The sequence below is a fragment of the Taudactylus pleione genome, unplaced genomic scaffold (assembly GCF_031769625.1).
Source record: "Taudactylus pleione unplaced genomic scaffold, aTauple2 ptg001569l, whole genome shotgun sequence".
In the NCBI taxonomy this organism is placed as follows: Eukaryota; Metazoa; Chordata; class Amphibia; order Anura; family Myobatrachidae; genus Taudactylus; species Taudactylus pleione.
Window position 1 is genome coordinate 128474 of NW_028285966.1, and position 24774 is coordinate 153247.

At 35.2% G+C, this 24774-nt stretch overlaps 5 non-coding genes across 5 annotated transcripts; all 5 read left to right on the forward strand.

The window, feature by feature from the left end:
• The first annotated feature begins 3226 nt into the window (after positions 1-3226).
• On the forward strand, positions 3227-3300 carry TRNAN-GUU (transfer RNA asparagine (anticodon GUU)). The gene has a single exon. It is a non-coding gene; the product is annotated as a tRNA-Asn (tRNA).
• A 3037-nt stretch (positions 3301-6337) lies between these two features.
• On the forward strand, positions 6338-6411 carry TRNAN-GUU (transfer RNA asparagine (anticodon GUU)). Its single transcript has one exon. It is a non-coding gene; the product is annotated as a tRNA-Asn (tRNA).
• Positions 6412-15469: 9058 nt separating this feature from the next.
• TRNAN-GUU (transfer RNA asparagine (anticodon GUU)) lies at positions 15470-15543 on the forward strand. Its single transcript has one exon. It is a non-coding gene; the product is annotated as a tRNA-Asn (tRNA).
• Positions 15544-22853: 7310 nt separating this feature from the next.
• Positions 22854-22927, forward strand: TRNAN-GUU (transfer RNA asparagine (anticodon GUU)). The gene has a single exon. It is a non-coding gene; the product is annotated as a tRNA-Asn (tRNA).
• Positions 22928-24364: 1437 nt separating this feature from the next.
• On the forward strand, positions 24365-24438 carry TRNAN-AUU (transfer RNA asparagine (anticodon AUU)). The gene has a single exon. It is a non-coding gene; the product is annotated as a tRNA-Asn (tRNA).
• Positions 24439-24774: the final 336 nt, after the last annotated feature.

Sequence of the window (24774 nt, forward strand, 5' to 3'; positions counted from 1 at the left end):
TTTATAACTGGATTGATTTGACCCCATCATGACTAAGATATTTTCACACCCTGACAAAATTCTCAATTCACAGGGTATAATCCTGTTATTTCTTACTTTGCACAAGTTCATATTATAGTGTCCATTTGTAAGAAATGATCCAAGTTAGAAACTTTTATGCAGTTTAAGTTCAGTTCTGCTGGTTCATCTTCCCTTACTGATAATATCCATTAGAAAGCACTTTCACGTGTCTCTGAGGCGCAATTGGTTAGCGCGTTCGGCTGTTAACCGAAAGGTTGGTAGTTCAAGACCACCCAGGGAAGTGTTTAGTATTTCTTATTTTGTGGTATTTGACAAAATTTACCAGGCCTTTGTCTTCACTTTACCTCAATACACAAACTTACATGGAAATTAACAGCTATGACTTTACTAACTCTACATCCATGGCTTTCCAGCTAGTGTTAGATAATACTAGAAAGAACTTTACAAATTGAAAACAAGTGATCAGTCCTAAGAAGATATAGAGAATAAGCTAAAAATCCACAGTGACTTTTAGCAAGAAGAATAAGAAAAATTTATTAATATGTACACGATACTGGGATCCACTGGGTTAATTCTGAGAAGTTGATTCAATAATTTACAAAGGGGGTAAGTTAACCTTGCAACAGTATAGTAACACCAGTTACAGCAGTTGAAATTGGACCCCTAGCAACCCAATATCACTTTTTTATGCAGCATTATGGGGCTACAACAAATTGCTGCAAGTTTGGAGCTACCATAAGTGTGGCTTATAGTCAGTTACTCACAGGAAATGTGGTGTATCAGCTCTTTGAATCAACCCCAAATTGTTTGCATGTAATTTTCAAGACAACTATATGTCACTCCGCATTCCTCTGGGGCATCAGAAGAAAATAAAAACAGTGAAGAATTTTGGTCTGGAATGTTATTCTTCACTTGATATATTGCAGCAAATTTTGGTTGCAAAATCTTATCTGGAGAATGCGGACTGGATTACATTTAGAAATAACATCTCAAAAACTTCCATTAGCCTCAAGTTTAGTGAAATCCCATTATCGTTGGTATTTAGTACCTTAATGATTTCATAAAATGTTTCCTTCTTTATCACCATTGTGTTGGAGACTTTGTGGGGCTGAGGAAACTGTCCCACATCTGGTGGCACTGTCCCAACTTACTTCCATTGTGGACAGAGATACATTGTCTTACTTACCTTCTCATCGGAATTTTAATGCCCAACTCCCTGTCATATTCCCTTTTATCTCATTATATTTCTGATATTCCTAAGTATACCCACAAATTTATAACACATATTTTGAGTGCTACCAAATGCCATATAGCTTTATATTGAAAAAACTCAGTTCCACCATTCTCTATCTTTATTATAAATACAATTTGGCACATCTATCATTGTGAATACATCAATAGAATTTTTCATAACACTGCAAATAAGTTCTCATATACTTGGGCCATTGGACTAACTGAAATCCCCCTATTTCAACCCTTTTATAACTGGATTGATTTGACCCCATCATGACTAAGATATTTTCACACCCTGACAAAATTCTCAATTCACAGGGTATAATCCTGTTATTTCTTACTTTGCACAAGTTCATATTATAGTGTCCATTTGTAAGAAATGATCCAAGTTAGAAACTTTTATGCAGTTTAAGTTCAGTTCTGCTGGTTCATCTTCCCTTACTGATAATATCCATTAGAAAGCACTTTCACGTGTCTCTGAGGCGCAATTGGTTAGCGCGTTCGGCTGTTAACCGAAAGGTTGGTAGTTCAAGACCACCCAGGGAAGTGTTTAGTATTTCTTATTTTGTGGTATTTGACAAAATTTACCAGGCCTTTGTCTTCACTTTACCTCAATACACAAACTTACATGGAAATTAACAGCTATGACTTTACTAACTCTACATCCATGGCTTTCCAGCTAGTGTTAGATAATACTAGAAAGAACTTTACAAATTGAAAACAAGTGATCAGTCCTAAGAAGATATAGAGAATAAGCTAAAAATCCACAGTGACTTTTAGCAAGAAGAATAAGAAAAATTTATTAATATGTACACGATACTGGGATCCACTGGGTTAATTCTGAGAAGTTGATTCAATCATTTACAAAGGGGGTAAGTTAACCTTGCAACAGTATAGTAACACCAGTTACAGCAGTTGAAATTGGACCCCTAGCAACCCAATATCACTTTTTTATGCAGCATTATGGGGCTACAACAAATTGCTGCAAGTTTGGAGCTACCATAAGTGTGGCTTATAGTCAGTTACTCACAGGAAATGTGGTGTATCAGCTCTTTGAATCAACCCCAAATTGTTTGCATGTAATTTTCAAGACAACTATATGTCACTCCGCATTCCTCTGGGGCATCAGAAGAAAATAAAAACAGTGAAGAATTTTGGTCTGGAATGTTATTCTTCACTTGATATATTGCAGCAAATTTTGGTTGCAAAATCTTATCTGGAGAATGCGGACTGGATTACATTTAGAAATAACATCTCAAAAACTTCCATTAGCCTCAAGTTTAGTGAAATCCCATTATCGTTGGTATTTAGTACCTTAATGATTTCATAAAATGTTTCCTTCTTTATCACCATTGTGTTGGAGACTTTGTGGGGCTGAGGAAACTGTCCCACATCTGGTGGCACTGTCCCAACTTACTTCCATTGTGGACAGAGATACATTGTCTTACTTACCTTCTCATCGGAATTTTAATGCCCAACTCCCTGTCATATTCCCTTTTATCTCATTATATTTCTGATATTCCTAAGTATACCCACAAATTTATAACACATATTTTGAGTGCTACCAAATGCCATATAGCTTTATATTGAAAAAACTCAGTTACACCATTCTCTATCTTTATTATAAATACAATTTGGCACATCTATCATTGTGAATACATCACCAGAATTTTTCATAACACTGCAAATAAGTTCTCATATACTTGGATCCTTGGACTAACTGAAATCCCCCTATTTCAACCCTTTTATAACTAAATTGATTCACCCCCATCACGACTAAGATATTTTCACACCCTGACAAAATTCTCAATTTACAGGGTATAATCCTGTTATTTCTTACTTTGCACATGTTCATATTATAGTGTACATTTGTAAGAAATGATCCAAGTTAGAAACTTTTAAACAGTTTAAGTTCAGTTCTGCTGGTTCATCTTCCCTTACTGATTATATCCATTAGAAAGCACTTTCACGTGTCTCTGTGGTGCAATTGGTTAGCGCGTTCGGCTGTTAACCGAAAGGTTGGTGGTTCCATCCCACCCAGGGACATGTTTAGTATTTGTTATTCTGTGGCAGGAGGATTCTGTATTTGACAAAAATTACCAGGCATTTGTATTCATTTTACCTCAATACACAAACTTAAATGGAAATTAACAGCTATGACTTTACTAACTCTACATCCATGGCTTTCCAGCTAGTGTTAGATAATACTAGAAAGAACTTTACAAATTGAACACAAGTGATCAGTCCTAAGAAGATATAGAGAATAAGCTAAAAATTCAAAGTGACTTTTAGCCAGAAGAATAATAAAAATTTATTAATATATACCAGATACTGGGATCCACTGGGTTAATTCTGAGAAGTTGATTCAATTATTTACAAAGGGGGTAAGTTAACCTTGCAACATTATAGTAACACCAGTTACAGCAGTTGAAATTGGACCCCTAGCAACCCGATATCACTTTTTTATGCAGCATTATGGGGTTACAACAAATTGGTGCAAGTTTGGAGCTACCATAAGTGAAGCCTATAGTCAGTTTCTCACAAGAAATGTGGTTTATCAGCTCTTTGAATCAACCCCAAATTGTTTGCATGTAATTTTCAAGACAACTATATGTAACTGAGCAGTCCTCAGGGGCATCAGAAGAAAATAAAAACAGTGAAGAATTTTGGTCAGGAATGTTATGTTTCACTTGATATATTGCAGCAAATTTTGGTTCCAAAATCTTATCTGGAGAATGCAGACTGGATTACATTTAGAAATAACATCTCAAAAACATCCATTAGCCTCAAGTTTAGTGAAATCCCATTATCGTTGGTATTTAGTACACTAATGATTTCATTAAATGTTTCCTTCTTTATCATCATTGTGTTGGAGACTTTGTGGGGCTGAGGAAACTGTCCCACATCTGGTGGCACTGTCCCAACTTACTTCCATTGTGGACAGAGATACATTGTCTTACTTACCTTCTCATAGGAATTTTAATGCCCAACTCCCTGTCATATTCCCTTTTATCTCATTATATTTCTGATATTCCTAAGTATACCCACAAATTTATAACACATATTTTGAGTGCTATCAAATGCCATATAGCTTTATATTGAAAAAACTCAGTTCCACCATTCTCTATCTTTATTATAAATACAATTTGGCACATCTATCATTGTGAATACATCAATAGAATTTTTCATAACACTGCAAATAAGTTCTCATATACTTGGGCCATTGGACTAACTGAAATCCCCCTATTTCAACCCTTTTATAACTGGATTGATTTGACCCCATCATGACTAAGATATTTTCACACCCTGACAAAATTCTCAATTCACAGGGTATAATCCTGTTATTTCTTACTTTGCACAAGTTCATATTATAGTGTCCATTTGTAAGAAATGATCCAAGTTAGAAACTTTTATGCAGTTTAAGTTCAGTTCTGCTGGTTCATCTTCCCTTACTGATAATATCCATTAGAAAGCACTTTCACGTGTCTCTGAGGCGCAATTGGTTAGCGCGTTCGGCTGTTAACCGAAAGGTTGGTAGTTCAAGACCACCCAGGGAAGTGTTTAGTATTTCTTATTTTGTGGTATTTGACAAAATTTACCAGGCATTTGTCTTCATTTTACCTCAATACACAAACTTACATGGAAATTAACAGCTATGACTTTACTAACTCTACATCCATGGCTTTCCAGCTAGTGTTAGATAATACTAGAAAGAACTTTACAAATTGAAAACAAGTGATCAGTCCTAAGAAGATATAGAGAATAAGCTAAAAATTCACAGTGACTTTTAGCAAGAAGAATAAGAAAAATTTATTAATATGTACACGATACTGGGATCCACTGGGTTAATTCTGAGAAGTTGATTCAATCATTTACAAAGGGGGTAAGTTAACCTTGCAACAGTATAGTAACACCAGTTACAGCAGTTGAAATTGGACCCCTAGCAACCCAATATCACTTTTTTATGCAGCATTATGGGGCTACAACAAATTGCTGCAAGTTTGGAGCTACCATAAGTGTGGCTTATAGTCAGTTACTCACAGGAAATGTGGTGTATCAGCTCTTTGAATCAACCCCAAATTGTTTGCATGTAATTTTCAAGACAACTATATGTCACTCCGCATTCCTCTGGGGCATCAGAAGAAAATAAAAACAGTGAAGAATTTTGGTCTGGAATGTTATTCTTCACTTGATATATTGAATCAAATTTTGGTTCCAAAATCTTATCTGGAGAATGCGGGCATCTATCCCGCTACCTCTTGCATGCAAAGCGAGCGCTCTACCATTTGAGCTAATTCCCCTTTGATGTTAAAAGCATTTACACCACTCACACCAAGAGGACTGGATTACATTTAGAGATAACATCTCAAAAACATCCATTAGCCTCTAGTTTAGTGAAATCCCATTATCGTTGATATTTAGTACCTTAATGATTTCATAAAATGTTTCCTTCTTTATCACCATTGTGTTGGAGACTTTGTGGGGCTGAGGAAACTGTCCCACATCTGGTGGCACTGTCCCAACTTACTTCAATTGTGGACAGAGATACATTGTCTTACTTACCTTCTCATAGGAATTTTAATGCCCAACTCCCTGTCATATTCCCTTTTATCTCATTATATTTCTGATATTCCTAAGTATACCCACAAATTTATAACACATATTTTGAGTGCTACCAAATGCCATATAGCTTTATATTGAAAAAACTCAGTTCCACCATTCTCTATCTTTATTAAAAATACAATTTGGCACATCTATCATTGTGAATACATCACCAGAATTTTTCATAACACTGCAAATAAGTTCTCATATACTAGGATCCTTGGACTAACTGAAATCCCCCTATTTCAACCCTTTTATAACTAAATTGATTCACCCCCATCATGACTAAGATATTTTGACACCCTTACAAAATTCTCAATTCACAGGGAATAATCCTGTTATTTCTTACTTTGCACATGTTCATATTATAGTGTACATTTGTAAGAAATGATCCAAGTTAGAAACTTTTAAACAGTTTAAGTTCAGTTCTGCTGGTTCATCTTCCCTTACTGATTATATCCATTAGAAGACACTTTCACGTGTCTCTGTGGTGCAATTGGTTAGCGCGTTCGGCTGTTAACCGAAAGGTTGGTGGTTCCATCCCACCCAGGGACATGTTTAGTATTTGTTATTCTGTGGCAGGAGGATTCTGTATTTGACAAAAATTACCAGGCATTTGTATTCATTTTACCTCAATACACAAACTTACATGGAAATTAACAGCTATGACTTTACTAACTCTACATCCATGGTTTTCCAGCTAGTGTTAGATAATACTAGAAAGAACTTTACAAATTGAACACAAGTGATCAGTCCTAAGAAGATATAGAGAATAAGCTAAAAATTCAAAGTGACTTTTAGCCAGAAGAATAATAAAAATGTATTAATATATACCAGATACTGGGATCCACTGGGTTAATTCTGAGAAGTTGATTCAATTATTTACAAAGGGGGTAAGTTAACCTTGCAACATTATAGTAACACCAGTTACAGCAGTTGAAATTGGACCGCTAGCAACCCGATATCACTTTTTTATGCAGCATTATGGGGCTACAACAAATTGGTGCAAGTTTGGAGCTACCATAAATGATGCCTATAGTCAGTTTCTCACAAGAAATGTGGTTTATCAGCTCTTTGAATCAACCCCAAATTGTTTGCATGTAATTTTCAAGACAACTATATGTAACTCAGCATTCCTCTGGGGCATCAGAAAAAAATAAAAACAGTGAAGAATTTTGGTCAGGAATGTTATTCTTCACTTGATATATTGAATCAAATTTTGGTTCCAAAATCTTATCTGGAGAATGCGGGCATCTATCCCGCTACCTCTCGCATGCAAAGCGAGCGCTCTACCATTTGAGCTAATTCCCCTTTGATGTTAAAAGCATTTACACCACTCACACCAAGAGGACTGGATTACATTTAGAGATAACATCTCAAAAACATCCATTAGCCTCTAGTTTAGTGAAATCCCATTATCGTTGATATTTAGTACCTTAATGATTTCATAAAATGTTTCCTTCTTTATCACCATTGTGTTGGAGACTTTGTGGGGCTGAGGAAACTGTCCCACATCTGGTGGCACTGTCCCAACTTACTTCAATTGTGGACAGAGATACATTGTCTTACTTACCTTCTCATAGGAATTTTAATGCCCAACTCCCTGTCATATTCCCTTTTATCTCATTATATTTCTGATATTCCTAAGTATACCCACAAATTTATAACACATATTTTGAGTGCTACCAAATGCCATATAGCTTTATATTGAAAAAACTCAGTTCCACCATTCTCTATCTTTATTAAAAATACAATTTGGCACATCTATCATTGTGAATACATCACCAGAATTTTTCATAACACTGCAAATAAGTTCTCATATACTAGGATCCTTGGACTAACTGAAATCCCCCTATTTCAACCCTTTTATAACTAAATTGATTCACCCCCATCATGACTAAGATATTTTGACACCCTGACAAAATTCTCAATTCACAGGGAATAATCCTGTTATTTCTTACTTTGCACATGTTCATATTATAGTGTACATTTGTAAGAAATGATCCAAGTTAGAAACTTTTAAACAGTTTAAGTTCAGTTCTGCTGGTTCATCTTCCCTTACTGATTATATCCATTAGAAAACACTTTCACGTGTCTCTGTGGTGCAATTGGTTAGCGCGTTCAGCTGTTAACTGAAAGGTTGGTGGTTCCATCCCACCCAGGGACATGTTTAGTATTTGTTATTCTGTGGCAGGAGGATTCTGTATTTGACAAAAATTACCAGGCATTTGTATTCATTTTACCTCAATACACAAACTTACATGGAAATTAACAGCTATGACTTTACTAACTCTACATCCATGGTTTTCCAGCTAGTGTTAGATAATACTAGAAAGAACTTTACAAATTGAACACAAGTGATCAGTCCTAAGAAGATATAGAGAATAAGCTAAAAATTCAAAGTGACTTTTAGCCAGAAGAATAATAAAAATGTATTAATATATACCAGATACTGGGATCCACTGGGTTAATTCTGAGAAGTTGATTCAATTATTTACAAAGGGGGTAAGTTAACCTTGCAACATTATAGTAACACCAGTTACAGCAGTTGAAATTGGACCCCTAGCAACCCGATATCACTTTTTTATGCAGCATTATGGGGCTACAACAAATTGGTGCAAGTTTGGAGCTACCATAAATGATGCCTATAGTCAGTTTCTCACAAGAAATGTGGTTTATCAGCTCTTTGAATCAACCCCAAATTGTTTGTATGTAATTTTCAAGACAACTATATGTAACTCAGCAGTCCTCAGGGGCATCAGAAGAAAATAAAAACAGTGAAGAATTTTGGTCAGGAATGTTATGTTTCACTTGATATATTGCAGCAAATTTTGGTTCCAAAATCTTATCTGGAGAATGCAGACTGGATTACATTTAGAAATAACATCTCAAAAACATCCATTAGCCTCAAGTTTAGTGAAATCCCATTATCGTTGGTATTTAGTACACTAATGATTTTATTAAATGTTTTCTTCTTTATCATCATTGTGTTGGAGACTTTGTGGGGCTGAGGAAACTGTCCCACATCTGGTGGCACTGTCCCAACTTACTTCCATTGTGGACAGAGATACATTGTCTTACTTACCTTCTCATAGGAATTTTAATGCCCAACTCCCTGTCATATTCCCTTTTATCTCATTATATTTCTGATATTCCTAAGTATACCCACAAATTTATAACACATATTTTGAGTGCTACCAAATGCCATATAGCTTTATATTGAAAAAACTCAGTTCCACCATTTTCTATCTTTATTCTAAATACAATTTGGCACATCTATCATTGTGAATACATCAATAGAATTTTTCATAACACTGCAAATAAGTTCTCATATACTTGGATCCTTGGACTATCTGAAATCCCCCTATTTCAACCCTTTTATAACTGGATTGATTTGCCCTCATCATGACTAAGATATTTTCACACCCTGACAAAATTCTCAATTCACAGGGTATAATCCTGTTATTTCTTACTTTGCACAAGTTCATATTATAGTGTCCATTTGTAAGAAATGATCCAAGTTAGAAACTTTCATGCAGTTTAAGTTCAGTTCTGCTGGTTCATCTTCCCTTACTGATAATATCCATTAGAAAGCACTTTCACGTGTCTCTGAGGCGCAATTGGTTAGCGAGTTCGGCTGTTAACCGAAAGGTTGGTAGTTCAAGACCACCCAGGGAAGTGTTTAGTATTTGTTATTTTGTGGTATTTGACAAAATTTACCAGGCATTTGTCTTCATTTTACCTCAATACACAAACTTACATGGAAATTAACAGCTATGACTTTACTAACTCTACATCCATGGCTTTCCAGCTAGTGTTAGATAATACTAGAAAGAACTTTACAAATTGAAAACAAGTGATCAGTCCTAAGAAGACATAGAGAATAAGCTAAAAATTCACAGTGACTTTTAGCCAGAAGAATAAGAAAAATGTATTAATATGTACACAATACTGGGATCCACTGGGTTAATTCTGAGAAGTTGATTCAATCATTTACAAAGGGGGTAAGTTAACCTTGCAACAGTATAGTAACACCAGTTACAGTAGTTGAAATTGGACCCCTAGCAATCCAATATCACTTTTTTATGTAGCATTATGGGGCTACAACAAATTGCTGCAATTTTGGAGCTACCATAAGTGTGGCTTATAGTCAGTTACTCACAGGAAATGTGGTGTATCAGCTCTTTGAATCAACCCCAAATTGTTTGCATGTAATTTTCAAGACAACTATATGTCACTCCGCATTCTTCTGCGGCATCAGAAGAAAATAAAAACATTGAAGAATTTTGGTCTGGAATGTTATTCTTCACTTGATATATTGCAGCAAATTTTGGTTGCAAAATCTTATCTGGAGAATGCGGACTGGATTACATTTAGAAATAACATCTCAAAAACTTCCATTAGCCTCAAGTTTAGTGAAATCCCATTATCGTTGGTATTTAGTACCTTAATGATTTCATAAAATGTTTCCTTCTTTATCACCATTGTGTTGGAGACTTTGTGGGGCTGAGGAAACTGTCCCACATCTGGTGGCACTGTCCCAACTTACTTCCATTGTGGACAGAGATACATTGTCTTACTTACCTTCTCATCGGAATTTTAATGCCCAACTCCCTGTCATATTCCCTTTTATCTCATTATATTTCTGATATTCCTAAGTATACCCACAAATTTATAACACATATTTTGAGTGCTACCAAATGCCATATAGCTTTATATTGAAAAAACTCAGTTCCACCATTCTCTATCTTTATTCTAAATACAATTTGGCACATTTATCATTGTGAATACATCACCAGAATTTTTCATAACACTGCAAATAAGTTCTCATATACTTGGATCCTTTGACTAACTGAAATCCCCCTATTTCAACCCTTTTATAACTGGATTGATTCGCCCCCATCACGACTAAGATATTTTCACACCCTGACAAAATTCTCAATTCACAGGGTATAATCCTGTTATTTCTTACTTTGCACAAGTTCATATTATAGTGTCCATTTGTAAGAAATGATCCAAGTTAGAAACTTTTATGCAGTTTAAGTTCAGTTCTGCTGGTTCATCTTCCCTTACTGATAATATCCATTAGAAAGCACTTTCACGTGTCTCTGAGGCGCAATTGGTTAGCGCGTTCGGCTGTTAACCGAAAGGTTGGTAGTTCAAGACCACCCAGGGAAGTGTTTAGTATTTGTTATTTTGTGGTATTTGACAAAATTTACCAGGCATTTGTCTTCATTTTACCTCAATACACAAACTTACATGGAAATTAACAGCTATGACTTTACTAACTCTACATCCATGGCTTTCCAGCTAGTGTAAGATAATACTAGAAAGAACTTTACAAATTGAAAACAAGTGATCAGTCCTAAGAAGATATAGAGAATAAGCTAAAAATTCACAGTGACTTTTAGCCAGAAGAATAAGAAAAATGTATTAATATGTACACCATACTGGGATCCACTTGGTTAATTCTGAGAAGTTGATTCAATCATTTACAAAGGGGGTAAGTTAACCTTGCAACAGTATAGTAACACCAGTTACAGCAGTTGAAATTGGACCCCTAGCAACCCAATATCACTTTTTTATGCAGCATTATGGGGCTACAACAAATTGCTGCAAGTTTGGAGCTACCATAAGTGTGGCTTATAGTCAGTTACTCACAGGAAATGTGGTGTATCAGCTCTTTGAATCAACCCCAAATTGTTTGCATGTAATTTTCAAGACAACTATATGTCACTCCGCATTCTTCTGGGGCATCAGAAGAAAATAAAAACAGTGAAGAATTTTGGTCTGGAATGTTATTCTTCACTTGATATATTGCAGCAAATTTTGGTTGCAAAATATTATCTGGAGAATGCGGACTGGATTACATTTAGAAATAACATCTCAAAAACTTCCATTAGCCTCAAGTTTAGTGAAATCCCATTATCGTTGGTATTTAGTACCTTAATGATTTCATAAAATGTTTCCTTCTTTATCACCATTGTGTTGGAGACTTTGTGGGGCTGAGGAAACTGTCCCACATCTGGTGGCACTGTCCCAACTTACTTCAATTGTGGACAGAGATACATTGTCTTACTTACCTTCTCATAGGAATTTTAATGCCCAACTCCCTGTCATATTCCCTTTTATCTCATTATATTTCTGATATTCCTAAGTATACCCACAAATTTATAACACATATTTTGAGTGCTACCAAATGCCATATAGCTTTATATTGAAAAAACTCAGTTCCACCATTCTCTATCTTTATTAAAAATACAATTTGGCACATCTATCATTGTGAATACATCACCAGAATTTTTCATAACACTGCAAATAAGTTCTCATATACTAGGATCCTTGGACTAACTGAAATCCCCCTATTTCAACCCTTTTATAACTAAATTGATTCACCCCCATCATGACTAAGATATTTTGACACCCTGACAAAATTCTCAATTCACAGGGAATAATCCTGTTATTTCTTACTTTGCACATGTTCATATTATAGTGTACATTTGTAAGAAATGATCCAAGTTAGAAACTTTTAAACAGTTTAAGTTCAGTTCTGCTGGTTCATCTTCCCTTACTGATTATATCCATTAGAAAACACTTTCACGTGTCTCTGTGGTGCAATTGGTTAGCGCGTTCAGCTGTTAACTGAAAGGTTGGTGGTTCCATCCCACCCAGGGACATGTTTAGTATTTGTTATTCTGTGGCAGGAGGATTCTGTATTTGACAAAAATTACCAGGCATTTGTATTCATTTTACCTCAATACACAAACTTACATGGAAATTAACAGCTATGACTTTACTAACTCTACATCCATGGTTTTCCAGCTAGTGTTAGATAATACTAGAAAGAACTTTACAAATTGAACACAAGTGATCAGTCCTAAGAAGATATAGAGAATAAGCTAAAAATTCAAAGTGACTTTTAGCCAGAAGAATAATAAAAATGTATTAATATATACCAGATACTGGGATCCACTGGGTTAATTCTGAGAAGTTGATTCAATTATTTACAAAGGGGGTAAGTTAACCTTGCAACATTTTAGTAACACCAGTTACAGCAGTTGAAATTGGACCCCTAGCAACCCGATATCACTTTTTTATGCAGCATTATGGGGCTACAACAAATTGGTGCAAGTTTGGAGCTACCATAAATGATGCCTATAGTCAGTTTCTCACAAGAAATGTGGTTTATCAGCTCTTTGAATCAATCCCAAATTGTTTGTATGTAATTTTCAAGACAACTATATGTAACTCAGCAGTCCTCAGGGGCATCAGAAGAAAATAAAAACAGTGAAGAATTTTGGTCAGGAATGTTATGTTTCACTTGATATATTGCAGCAAATTTTGGTTCCAAAATCTTATCTGGAGAATGCAGACTGGATTACATTTAGAAATAACATCTCAAAAACATCCATTAGCCTCAAGTTTAGTGAAATCCCATTATCGTTGGTATTTAGTACACTAATGATTTCATTAAATGTTTTCTTCTTTATCATCATTGTGTTGGAGACTTTGTGGGGCTGAGGAAACTGTCCCACATCTGGTGGCACTGTCCCAACTTACTTCCATTGTGGACAGAGATACATTGTCTTACTTACCTTCTCATAGGAATTTTAATGCCCAACTCCCTGTCATATTCCCTTTTATCTCATTATATTTCTGATATTCCTAAGTATACCCACAAATTTATAACACATATTTTGAGTGCTACCCAATGCCATATAGCTTTATATTGAAAAAACTCAGTTCCACCATTTTCTATCTTTATTCTAAATACAATTTGGCACATCTATCATTGTGAATACATCAATAGAATTTTTCATAACACTGCAAATAAGTTCTCATATACTTGGATCCTTGGACTATCTGAAATCCCCCTATTTCAACCCTTTTATAACTGGATTGATTTGCCCTCATCATGACTAAGATATTTTCACACCCTGACAAAATTCTCAATTCACAGGGTATAATCCTGTTATTTCTTACTTTGCACAAGTTCATATTATAGTGTCCATTTGTAAGAAATGATCCAAGTTAGAAACTTTCATGCAGTTTAAGTTCAGTTCTGCTGGTTCATCTTCCCTTACTGATAATATCCATTAGAAAGCACTTTCACGTGTCTCTGAGGCGCAATTGGTTAGCGAGTTCGGCTGTTAACCGAAAGGTTGGTAGTTCAAGACCACCCAGGGACGTGTTTAGTATTTGTTATTTTGTGGTATTTGACAAAATTTACCAGGCATTTGTCTTCATTTTACCTCAATACACAAACTTACATGGAAATTAACAGCTATGACTTTACTAACTCTACATCCATGGCTTTCCAGCTAGTGTTAGATAATACTAGAAAGAACTTTACAAATTGAAAACAAGTGATCAGTCCTAAGAAGACATAGAGAATAAGCTAAAAATTCACAGTGACTTTTAGCCAGAAGAATAAGAAAAATGTATTAATATGTACACAATACTGGGATCCACTGGGTTAATTCTGAGAAGTTGATTCAATCATTTACAAAGGGGGTAAGTTAACCTTGCAACAGTATAGTAACAACAGTTACAGCAGTTGAAATTGGACCCCTAGCAATCCAATATCACTTTTTTATGTAGCATTATGGGGCTACAACAAATTGCTGCAAGTTTGGAGCTACCATAAGTGTGGCTTATAGTCAGTTACTCACAGGAAATGTGGTGTATCAGCTCTTTGAATCAACCCCAAATTGTTTGCATGTAATTTTCAAGACAACTATATGTCACTCCGCATTCTTCTGGGGCATCAGAAGAAAATAAAAACAGTGAAGAATTTTGGTCTGGAATGTTATTCTTCACTTGATATATTGCAGCAAATTTTGGTTGCAAAATCTTATCTGGAGAATGCGGACTGGATTACATTTAGAAATAACATCTCAAAAACTTCCATTAGCCTCAAGTTTAGTGAAATCCCATTATCGTTGGTATTTAGTACCTTAATGATTTCATAAAATGTTTCCTTCTTTATCACCATTGTGTTGGAGACTTTGTGGGGCTGAGGAAACTGTCCCACATCTGGTGGCACTGTCCCAACTTACTTCCATTGTGGACAGAGATACATTGTCTTACTTACCTTCTCATCAGAATTTTAATGCCCAACTCCCTGTCATATTCCCTTTTATCTCATTATATTTCTGATATTCCTAAGTATACCCACAAATTTATAACACATATTTTGAGTGCTACCAAATGCCATATAGCTTTATATTGAAAAAACTCAGTTCCACCATTCTCTATCTTTATTCTAAATACAATTTGGCACATCTATCATTGTGAATACATCACCAGAATTTTTCATAACACTGCAAATAAGTTCTCATATACTAGGATCCTTGGACTAACTGAAATCCCCCTATTTCAACCCTTTTATAACTAAATTGATTCACCCCCATCATGACTAAGATATTTTGACACCTTGACAAAATTCTCAATTCACAGGGAATAATCCTGTTATTCTTACTTTGCACATGTTCATATTATAGTGTACATTTGTAAGAAATGATCCAAGTTAGAAACTTTTAAACAGTTTAAGTTCAGTTCTGCTGGTTCATCTTCCCTTACTGATTATATCCATTAGAAAACACTTTCACGTGTCTCTGTGGTGCAATTGGTTAGCGCGTTCGGCTGTTAACCGAAAGGTTGGTGGTTCCATCCCACCCAGGGACATGTTTAGTATTTGTTATTCTGTGGCAGGAGGATTCTGTATTTGACAAAAATTACCAGGCATTTGTATTCATTTTACCTCAATACACAAACTTACATGGAAATTAACAGCTATGACTTTACTAACTCTACATCCATGGTTTTCCAGCTAGTGTTAGATAATACTAGAAAGAACTTTACAAATTGAACACAAGTGATCAGTCCTAAGAAGATATAGAGAATAAGCTAAAAATTCAAAGTGACTTTTAGCCAGAAGAATAATAAAAATGTATTAATATATACCAGATACTGGGATCCACTGGGTTAATTCTGAGAAGTTGATTCAATTATTTACAAAGGGGGTAAGTTAACCTTGCAACATTATAGTAACACCAGTTACAGCAGTTGAAATTGGACCCCTAGCAACCCGATATCACTTTTTTATGCAGCATTATGGGGCTACAACAAATTGGTGCAAGTTTGGAGCTACCATAAATGATGCCTATAGTCAGTTTCTCACAAGAAATGTGGTTTATCAGCTCTTTGAATCAACCCCAAATTGTTTGTATGTAATTTTCAAGACAACTATATGTAACTCAGCAGTCCTCAGGGGCATCCGAAGAAAATAAAAACAGTGAAGAATTTTGGTCAGGAATGTTATGTTTCACTTGATATATTGCAGCAAATTTTGGTTCCAAAATCTTATCTGGAGAATGCAGACTGGATTACATTTAGAAATAACATCTCAAAAACATCCATTAGCCTCAAGTTTAGTGAAATCCCATTATCGTTGGTATTTAGTACACTAATGATTTCATTAAATGTTTTCTTCTTTATCATCATTGTGTTGAAGACTTTGTGGGGCTGAGGAATCTGTCCCACATCTGGTGGCACTGTCCCAACTTACTTCCATTGTGGACAGAGATACATTGTCTTACTTACCTTCTCATAGGAATTTTAATGCCCAACTCCCTGTCATATTCCCTTTTATCTCATTATATTTCTGATATTCCTAAGTATACCCACAAATTTATAACACATATTTTGAGTGCTACCCAATGCCATATAGCTTTATATTGAAAAAACTCAGTTCCACCATTTTCTATCTTTATTCTAAATACAATTTGGCACATCTATCATTGTGAATACATCAATAGAATTTTTCATAACACTGCAAATAAGTTCTCATATACTTGGATCCTTGGACTATCTGAAATCCCCCTATTTCAACCCTTTTATAACTGGATTGATTTGCCCTCATCATGACTAAGATATTTTCACACCCTGACAAAATTCTCAATTTACAGGGTATAATCCTGTTATTTCTTACTTTGCACATGTTCATATTATAGTGTCCATTTGTAAGAAATGATCCAAGTTAGAAACTTTTAAGCAGTTTAAGTTCAGTTCTGCTGGTTCATCTTCGCTTACTGATAATATTCATTAGAAAGCACTTTCACGTGTCTCTGTGGCGCAATTGGTTAGTGCGTTCGGCTGCTAACTGAAAGGTTGGTGGTTCAAGCCCACCCAGGGACGTGTTTAGTATTTGTTATTCTGTGGCAGGAGGATTCTTTATTTGACGAAATTTACCAGACATTTGTCTTCATTTTACCTCAATACACAAACTTACATGGAAATTAACAGCTATGACTTTACTAACTCAACATCCATGGCTTTCCAACTAGTGTTAGATAATAATAGAAAGAACTTTACAAATTGAAAACAAGTGATCAGTCCTAAGAAGATATAGAGAATAAGCTAAAAATTCACAGTGAATTTTAGCCAGAAGAATAACAAAAAATGTATTAATATATACAAGATACTGGGATCCACTGGGTTAATTCTGAGAAGTTGATTCAATTATTTAAAAAGGGGGTAAGTTAACCTTGCAACAGAATAGTAACACCAGTTACAGCAGTTGAAATTGGACGACTAGCAACCCGATATCACTTTTTTATACAGCATATGGTGCTACAACAAATTGGTGCAAGTTTGGAGCTACCATAAGTGTGGCTTATAGTCAGTTACTCACATTAAATGTGGTATATCAGCTCTTTGAATCAACCCCAAATTGTTTGCATGTAACTTTCAAGACAACTATATGTAACTCTGCATTCCTCTGGGGCATCAGAAGAAAATAAAAACAGTGAAGAATTTTGGTCAGGAATGTTATTCTTCACTTGATATATTGCAGGAAATTTTGGTCCCAAAATCTTATTTGGAGAATGCGGGAATCGATACCACTACCTCTCGCATGCTAAGCGAGCACTCTACCATTTGAGCTAATTCCCCTTTGATGTTAAAAGCATTTACACCACTCACACCAAGAGGACTGGATTACATTTAGAGATAACATCTCAAAAACATTTATTAGCAACAAGTTTAGTGAAATCCCATTATCGTTGGTATTTAGTACCTTAATGATTTCATAAAATGTTTCCATCTTTATCACCATTGTGTTGGAGACTTTGAGGGGCTGAGGAAACTGTCCCACATCTGGTGGCACTGTCCCAACTTACTTCCATTGTGGACAGAGATACATTGTCTTACTTACCTTCTCATTGGAATTTTAATGCCCAACTCCCTGTCATATTCCCTTTTATCTCATTATATTTTTGATATTGTAAGAAATGATCCAAGTTAGAAACTTTTATGCAGTTTAAGTTCAGTTCTGCTGGTTCATCTTCCCTTACTGATAATATCCATTAGAAATCACTTTCACGTGTCTCTGTGGCGCAATTGGTTAGCACGTTCGGCTGTTAACCGAAAGGTTGGTAGTTCAAGACCACCCAGGGACATGTTTAGTATTTGTTATTTTGTGGTATTAGACAAAATTTACCCGGCATTTGTCTTCTTTTTACCTAAATACACAAACTTACATGGAAATTAACAGCTATGACTTTACTAACTCTACATCCATGGCTTTCCAGCTAGTGTTAGATAATACTAGAAATAACTTTACAAATTGAAAACAAGTGATCAGTCATAAGAAGATATAGAGAATAAGCTAAAAATTCACAGTGACTATTAGCCAGAAGAATAAGAAAAATGTATTAATATATACCAGATACTGGGATCCACTGGGTTAATTCTGAGAAGTTGATTCAATTATTTAAAAAGGGAGTAAGTTAATCTTGCAACAGTATAGTAACACAAGTTACAGCAGTTGAAATTGGACCCCTAGCAATCCGATATCACTTTTTTATATAGAATTATGAGGCTACAACAAATTGGTGCAAGTTTGGAGCTACCATAAGTGTGGCTTATAGTCAGTTACTCACAGGAAATGTGGTGTATCAGCTCTTTGAATCAACCCCAAATTGTTTGCATGTAATTTTCAAGACAACTATATGTAACTCAGCATTCCTCTGGGGCATCAGAAAAAAATAAAAACAGTGAAGAATTTTGGTCAGGAATATTATTCTTCACTTGATATATTGAATCAAATTTTGGTTCCAAAATCTTATCAGGAGAATGCGGGCATCTATCCCGCTACCTCTCGCATGCAATGCGAGCGCTCTACCATTTGAGCTAATTCCCCTTTGATGTTAAAAGCATTTACACCACTCACACCAAGAGGACTGGATTACATTTAGAGATAACATCTCAAAAACATCCATTAGCCTCTAGTTTAGTGAAATCCCATTATCGTTGGTATTTAGTTCCTTAATGATTTCATAAAATGTTTCCTTCTTTATCACCATTGTGTTGGAGACTTTGTGGGGCTGAGGAAACTGTCCCACATCTGGTGGCACTGTCCCAACTTACTTCAATTGTGGACAGAGATACATTGTCTTACTTACCTTCTCATAGGAATTTTAATGCCCAACTCCCTGTCATATTCCCTTTTATCTCATTATATTTCTGATATTCCTAAGTATACCCACAAATTTATAACACATATTTTGAGTGCTACCAAATGCCATATAGCTTTATATTGAAAAAACTCAGTTCCACCATTCTCTATCTTTATTAAAAATACAATTTGGCACATCTATCAATGAGAATACATCACCAGAATTTTTCATAACACTGCAAATAAGTTCTCATATACTAGGATCCTTGGACTAACTGAAATCCCCCTATTTCAACCCTTTTATAACTAAATTGATTCACCCCCATCATGACTAAGATATTTTGACACCCTGACAAAATTCTCAATTCACAGGGAATAATCCTGTTATTTCTTACTTTGCACATGTTCTTATTATAGTGTACATTTGTAAGAAATGATCCAAGTTAGAAACTTTTAAACAGTTTAAGTTCAGTTCTGCTGGTTCATCTTCCCTTACTGATTATATCCATTAGAAAACACTTTCACGTGTCTCTGTGGTGCAATTGGTTAGCGCGTTCGGCTGTTAACTGAAAGGTTGGTGGTTCCATCCCACCCAGGGACATGTTTAGTATTTGTTATTCTGTGGCAAGAGTATTCTGTATTTGACAAAAATTACCAGGCATTTGTATTCATTTTACCTCAATACACAAACTTACATGGAAATTAACAGCTATGACTTTACTAACTCTACATCCATGGTTTTCCAGCTAGTGTTAGATAATACTAGAAAGAACTTTACAAATTGAACACAAGTGATCAGTCCTAAGAAGATATAGAGAATAAGCTAAAAATTCAAAGTGACTTTTAGCCAGAAGAATAATAAAAATGTATTAATATATACCAGATACTGGGATCCACTGGGTTAATTCTGAGAAGTTGATTCAATTATTTACAAAGGGGGTAAGTTAACCTTGCAACATTATAGTAACACCAGTTACAGCAGTTGAAATTGGACCCCGAGCAACCCGATATCACTTTTTTATGCAGCATTATGGGGCTACAACAAATTCGTGCAAGTTTGGAGCTACCATAAATGATGCCTATAGTCAGTTTCTCACAAGAAATGTGGTTTATCAGCTCTTTGAATCAACCCCAAATTGTTTGCATGTAATTTTCAAGACAACTATATGTAACTCAGCAGTCCTCAGGGGCATCAGAAGAAAATAAAAACAGTGAAGAATTTTGGTCAGGAATGTTATGTTTCACTTGATATATTGCAGCAAATTCTGGTTCCAAAATCTTATCTGGAGAATGCAGACTGGATTACATTTAGAAATAACATCTCAAAAACATCCATTAGCCTCAAGTTTAGTGAAATCCCATTATCGTTGGTATTTAGTACACTAATGATTTCATTAAATGTTTCCTTCTTTATCATCATTGTGTTGGAGACTTTGTGGGGCTGAGGAAACTGTCCCACATCTGGTGGCACTGTCCCAACTTACTTCCATTGTGGACAGAGATACATTGTCTTACTTACCTTCTCATAGGAATTTTAATGCCCAACTCCCTGTCATATTCCCTTTTATCTCATTATATTTCTGATATTCCTAAGTATACCCACAAATTTATAACACATATTTTGAGTGCTACCAAATGCCATATAGCTTTATATTGAAAAAACTCAGTTCCACCATTTTCTATCTTTATTCTAAATACAATTTGGCACATCTATCATTGTGAATACATCAATAGAATTTTTCATAACACTGCAAATAAGTTCTCATATACTTGGATCCTTGGACTATCTGAAATCCCCCTATTTCAACCCTTTTATAACTGGATTGATTTGCCCTCATCATGACTAAGATATTTTCACACCCTGACAAAATTCTCAATTCACAGGGTATAATCCTGTTAGTTTTTACTTTGCACAAGTTCATATTATAGTGTCCATTTGTAAGAAATGATCCAAGTTAGAAACTTTTATGCAGTTTAAGTTCAGTTCTGCTGGTTCATCTTCCCTTACTGATAATATCCATTAGAAAGCACTTTCACGTGTCTCTGAGGCGCAATTGGTTAGCAAGTTCGGCTTTTAACCGAAAGGTTGGTAGTTCAAGACCACCCAGGGACGTGTTTAGTATTTGTTATTTTGTGGTATTTGACAAAATTTACCAGGCATTTGTCTTCATTTTACCTCAATACACAAACTTACATGGAAATTAACAGCTATGACTTTACTAACTCTACATCCATGGCTTTCCAGCTAGTGTTAGATAATACTAGAAAGAACTTTACAAATTGAAAACAAGTGATCAGTCCTAAGAAGACATAGAGAATAAGCTAAAAATTCACAGTGACTTTTAGCCAGAAGAATAAGAAAAATGTATTAATATGTACACAATACTGGGATCCACTGGGTTAATTCTGAGAAGTTGATTCAATCATTTACAAAGGGGGTAAGTTAACCTTGCAACAGTATAGTAACACCAGTTACAGCAGTTGAAATTGGACCCCTAGCAACCCAATATCACTTTTTTATGCAGCATTATGGGGCTACAACAAATTGCTGCAAGTTTGGAGCTACCATAAGTGTGGCTTATAGTCAGTTACTCACATTAAATGTGGTGTATCAGCTCTTTGAATCAACCCCAAATTGTTTGCATGTAATTTTCAAGACAACTATATGTCACTCCGCATTCCTCTGGGGCATCAGAAGAAAATAAAAACAGTGAAGAATTTTGGTCTGGAATGTTATTCTTCACTTGATATATTGCAGCAAATTTTGGTTGCAAAATCTTATCTGGAGAATGCGGACTGGATTACATTTAGAAATAACATCTCAAAAACTTCCATTAGCCTCAAGTTTAGTGAAATCCCATTATCGTTGGTATTTAGTACCTTAATGATTTCATAAAATGTTTCCTTCTTTATCACCATTGTGTTGGAGACTTTGTGGGGCTGAGGAAACTGTCCCACATCTGGTGGCACTGTCCCAACTTACTTCCATTGTGGACAGAGATACATTGTCTTACTTACCTTCTCATCGGAATTTTAATGCCCAACTCCCTGTCATATTCCCTTTTATCTCATTATATTTCTGATATTCCTAAGTATACCCACAAATTTATAACACATATTTTGAGTGCTACCAAATGCCATATAGCTTTATATTGAAAAAACTCAGTTACACTATTCTCTATCTTTATTATAAATACAATTTGGCACATCTATCATTGTGAATACATCACCAGAATTTTTCATAACACTGCAAATAAGTTCTCATATACTTGGATCCTTGGACTAACTGAAATCCCCCTATTTCAACCCTTTTATAACTGGATTGATTCGCCCCCATCACGACTAAGATATTTTCACACCCTGACAAAATTCTCAATTTACAGGGTATAATCCTGTTATTTCTTACTTTGCACATGTTCATATTATAGTGTCCATTTGTAAGAAATGATCCAAGTTAGAAACTTTTACGCAGTTTAAGTTCAGTTCTGCTGGTTCATCTTCGCTTACTGATAATATTCATTAGAAAGCACTTTCACGTGTCTCTGTGGCGCAATTGGTTAGCGCGTTCGGCTGTTAACTGAAAGGTTGGTGGTTCAAGCCCACCCAGGGACGTGTTTAGTATTTGTTATTCTGTGGCAGGAGGATTCTTTATTTGACGAAATTTACCAGACATTTGTCTTCATTTTACCTCAATACACAAACTTACATGGAAATTAACAGCTATGACTTTACTAACTCTACATCCATGGCTTTCCAGCTTGTGTTAGATAATACTAGAAAGAACTTTACAAATTGAAAACTAGAGATCAGTCCTAAGAAGATATAGAGAATAAGCTAAAAATTCACAGTGACTTTTAGCCAGAAGAATAAGAAAATTGAATTAATATATACCAGATACTGGGATTCCCTGGGTTAATTCTGAGAAGTTGATTCAATTATTTACAAAGGGGGTAAGTTAACCTTGCAACAGTATAGTAACACCAGTTACAGCAGTTGAAATTGGACCCCTAGCAACCCGATATCACTTTTTTTGAAGCATTATGGGGCTACAACAAATTGCTGCAAGTTTGGAGCTACCGTAAGTGTGGCTTATAGTCAGTTACTCACAGGAAATGTGGTGTATCAGCTCTTTGAATCAACCCCAAATTGTTTGCATGTAATTTTCATGATAACTATATGTAACTCAGCAGTCCTCTGGGGCATCAGAAGAAAATGAAAACAGTGAAAAATTTTGGTCAGGAATGTTATTCTTCACTTGATATATTGAAGCAAATTTTGGTTCCAAAATCTTATCTGGAGAATGCGGAATGGATTACATTTAGAAATAACATCTCAAAAACATCCATTAGCCTCAAGTTTAGTGAAATCCCATTATCGTTGGTATTTAGTACCTTAATGATTTCATAAAATGTTTCCTTCTATATCACCATTGTGTTGGAGACTTTGTGGGGCTGAGGAAACTGTCCCACATCTGGTGGCACTGTCCCAACTTACTTCAATTGTGGACAGATATACATTGTCTTACTTACCTTCTCATACAAATTTTAATGCCCAACTCCCTGTCATATTCCCTTTTATCTCATTATATTTCTGATTTTCCTAAGTATACCCACAAATTTATAACACATATTTTGAGTGCTACCAAATGCCATATAGCTTTATATTGAAAAAACTCAGTTCCACCATTCTCTATCTTTATTATAAATACAATTTGGCACATCTATCATTGTGAATACATCACCAGAGTTTTTCATATCACTGCAAATAAGTTCTCATATACTTGGATCCTTGGACTAACTGAAATCCCCCTATTTCAACCCTTTTATAACTGGTTTGATTCGCCCCCATCATGACTAAGATATTTTCACACCCTGACAAAATTCTCAATTCACAGGGTATAATCCTGTTATTTCTTACTTTGCACAACTTCATATTATAGTGTCCATTTGTAAGAAATGATCCAAGTTAGAAACTTTTAAGCAGTTTAAGTTCAGTTCTGCTGGTTCATCTTCCCTTACTGTTAATATCCATTAGAAAGCAATTTCACGTGTCTCTGTGGTGCAATTGGATAGCGCGTTAGGCTATTAACAAAAAGGTTGGTGGTTCAAGCCCACCCAGGGACGTGTTTAGTATTTGTTATTTTGTGGTATTAGACAAAATTTAACAGGCATTTGTCTTCATTTTACCTCAATACACAAACTTACATGGAAATTAACAGCTATGACTTTACTAACTCTACATCCATGGCTTTCAACTAGTGTTAGATAATACTAGAAAAAACTTTACAAATTGAAAACAAGAGATCAGTCCTAAGAATATATAGAGAATAAGCTAAAAATTCACAGTGACTTTTAGCCAGAAGAATAAGAAAATTGAATTAATATATACCAGATACTGGGATTCCCTGGGTTAATTCTGAGAAGTTGATTCAATTATTTACAAAGGGGGTAAGTTAACCT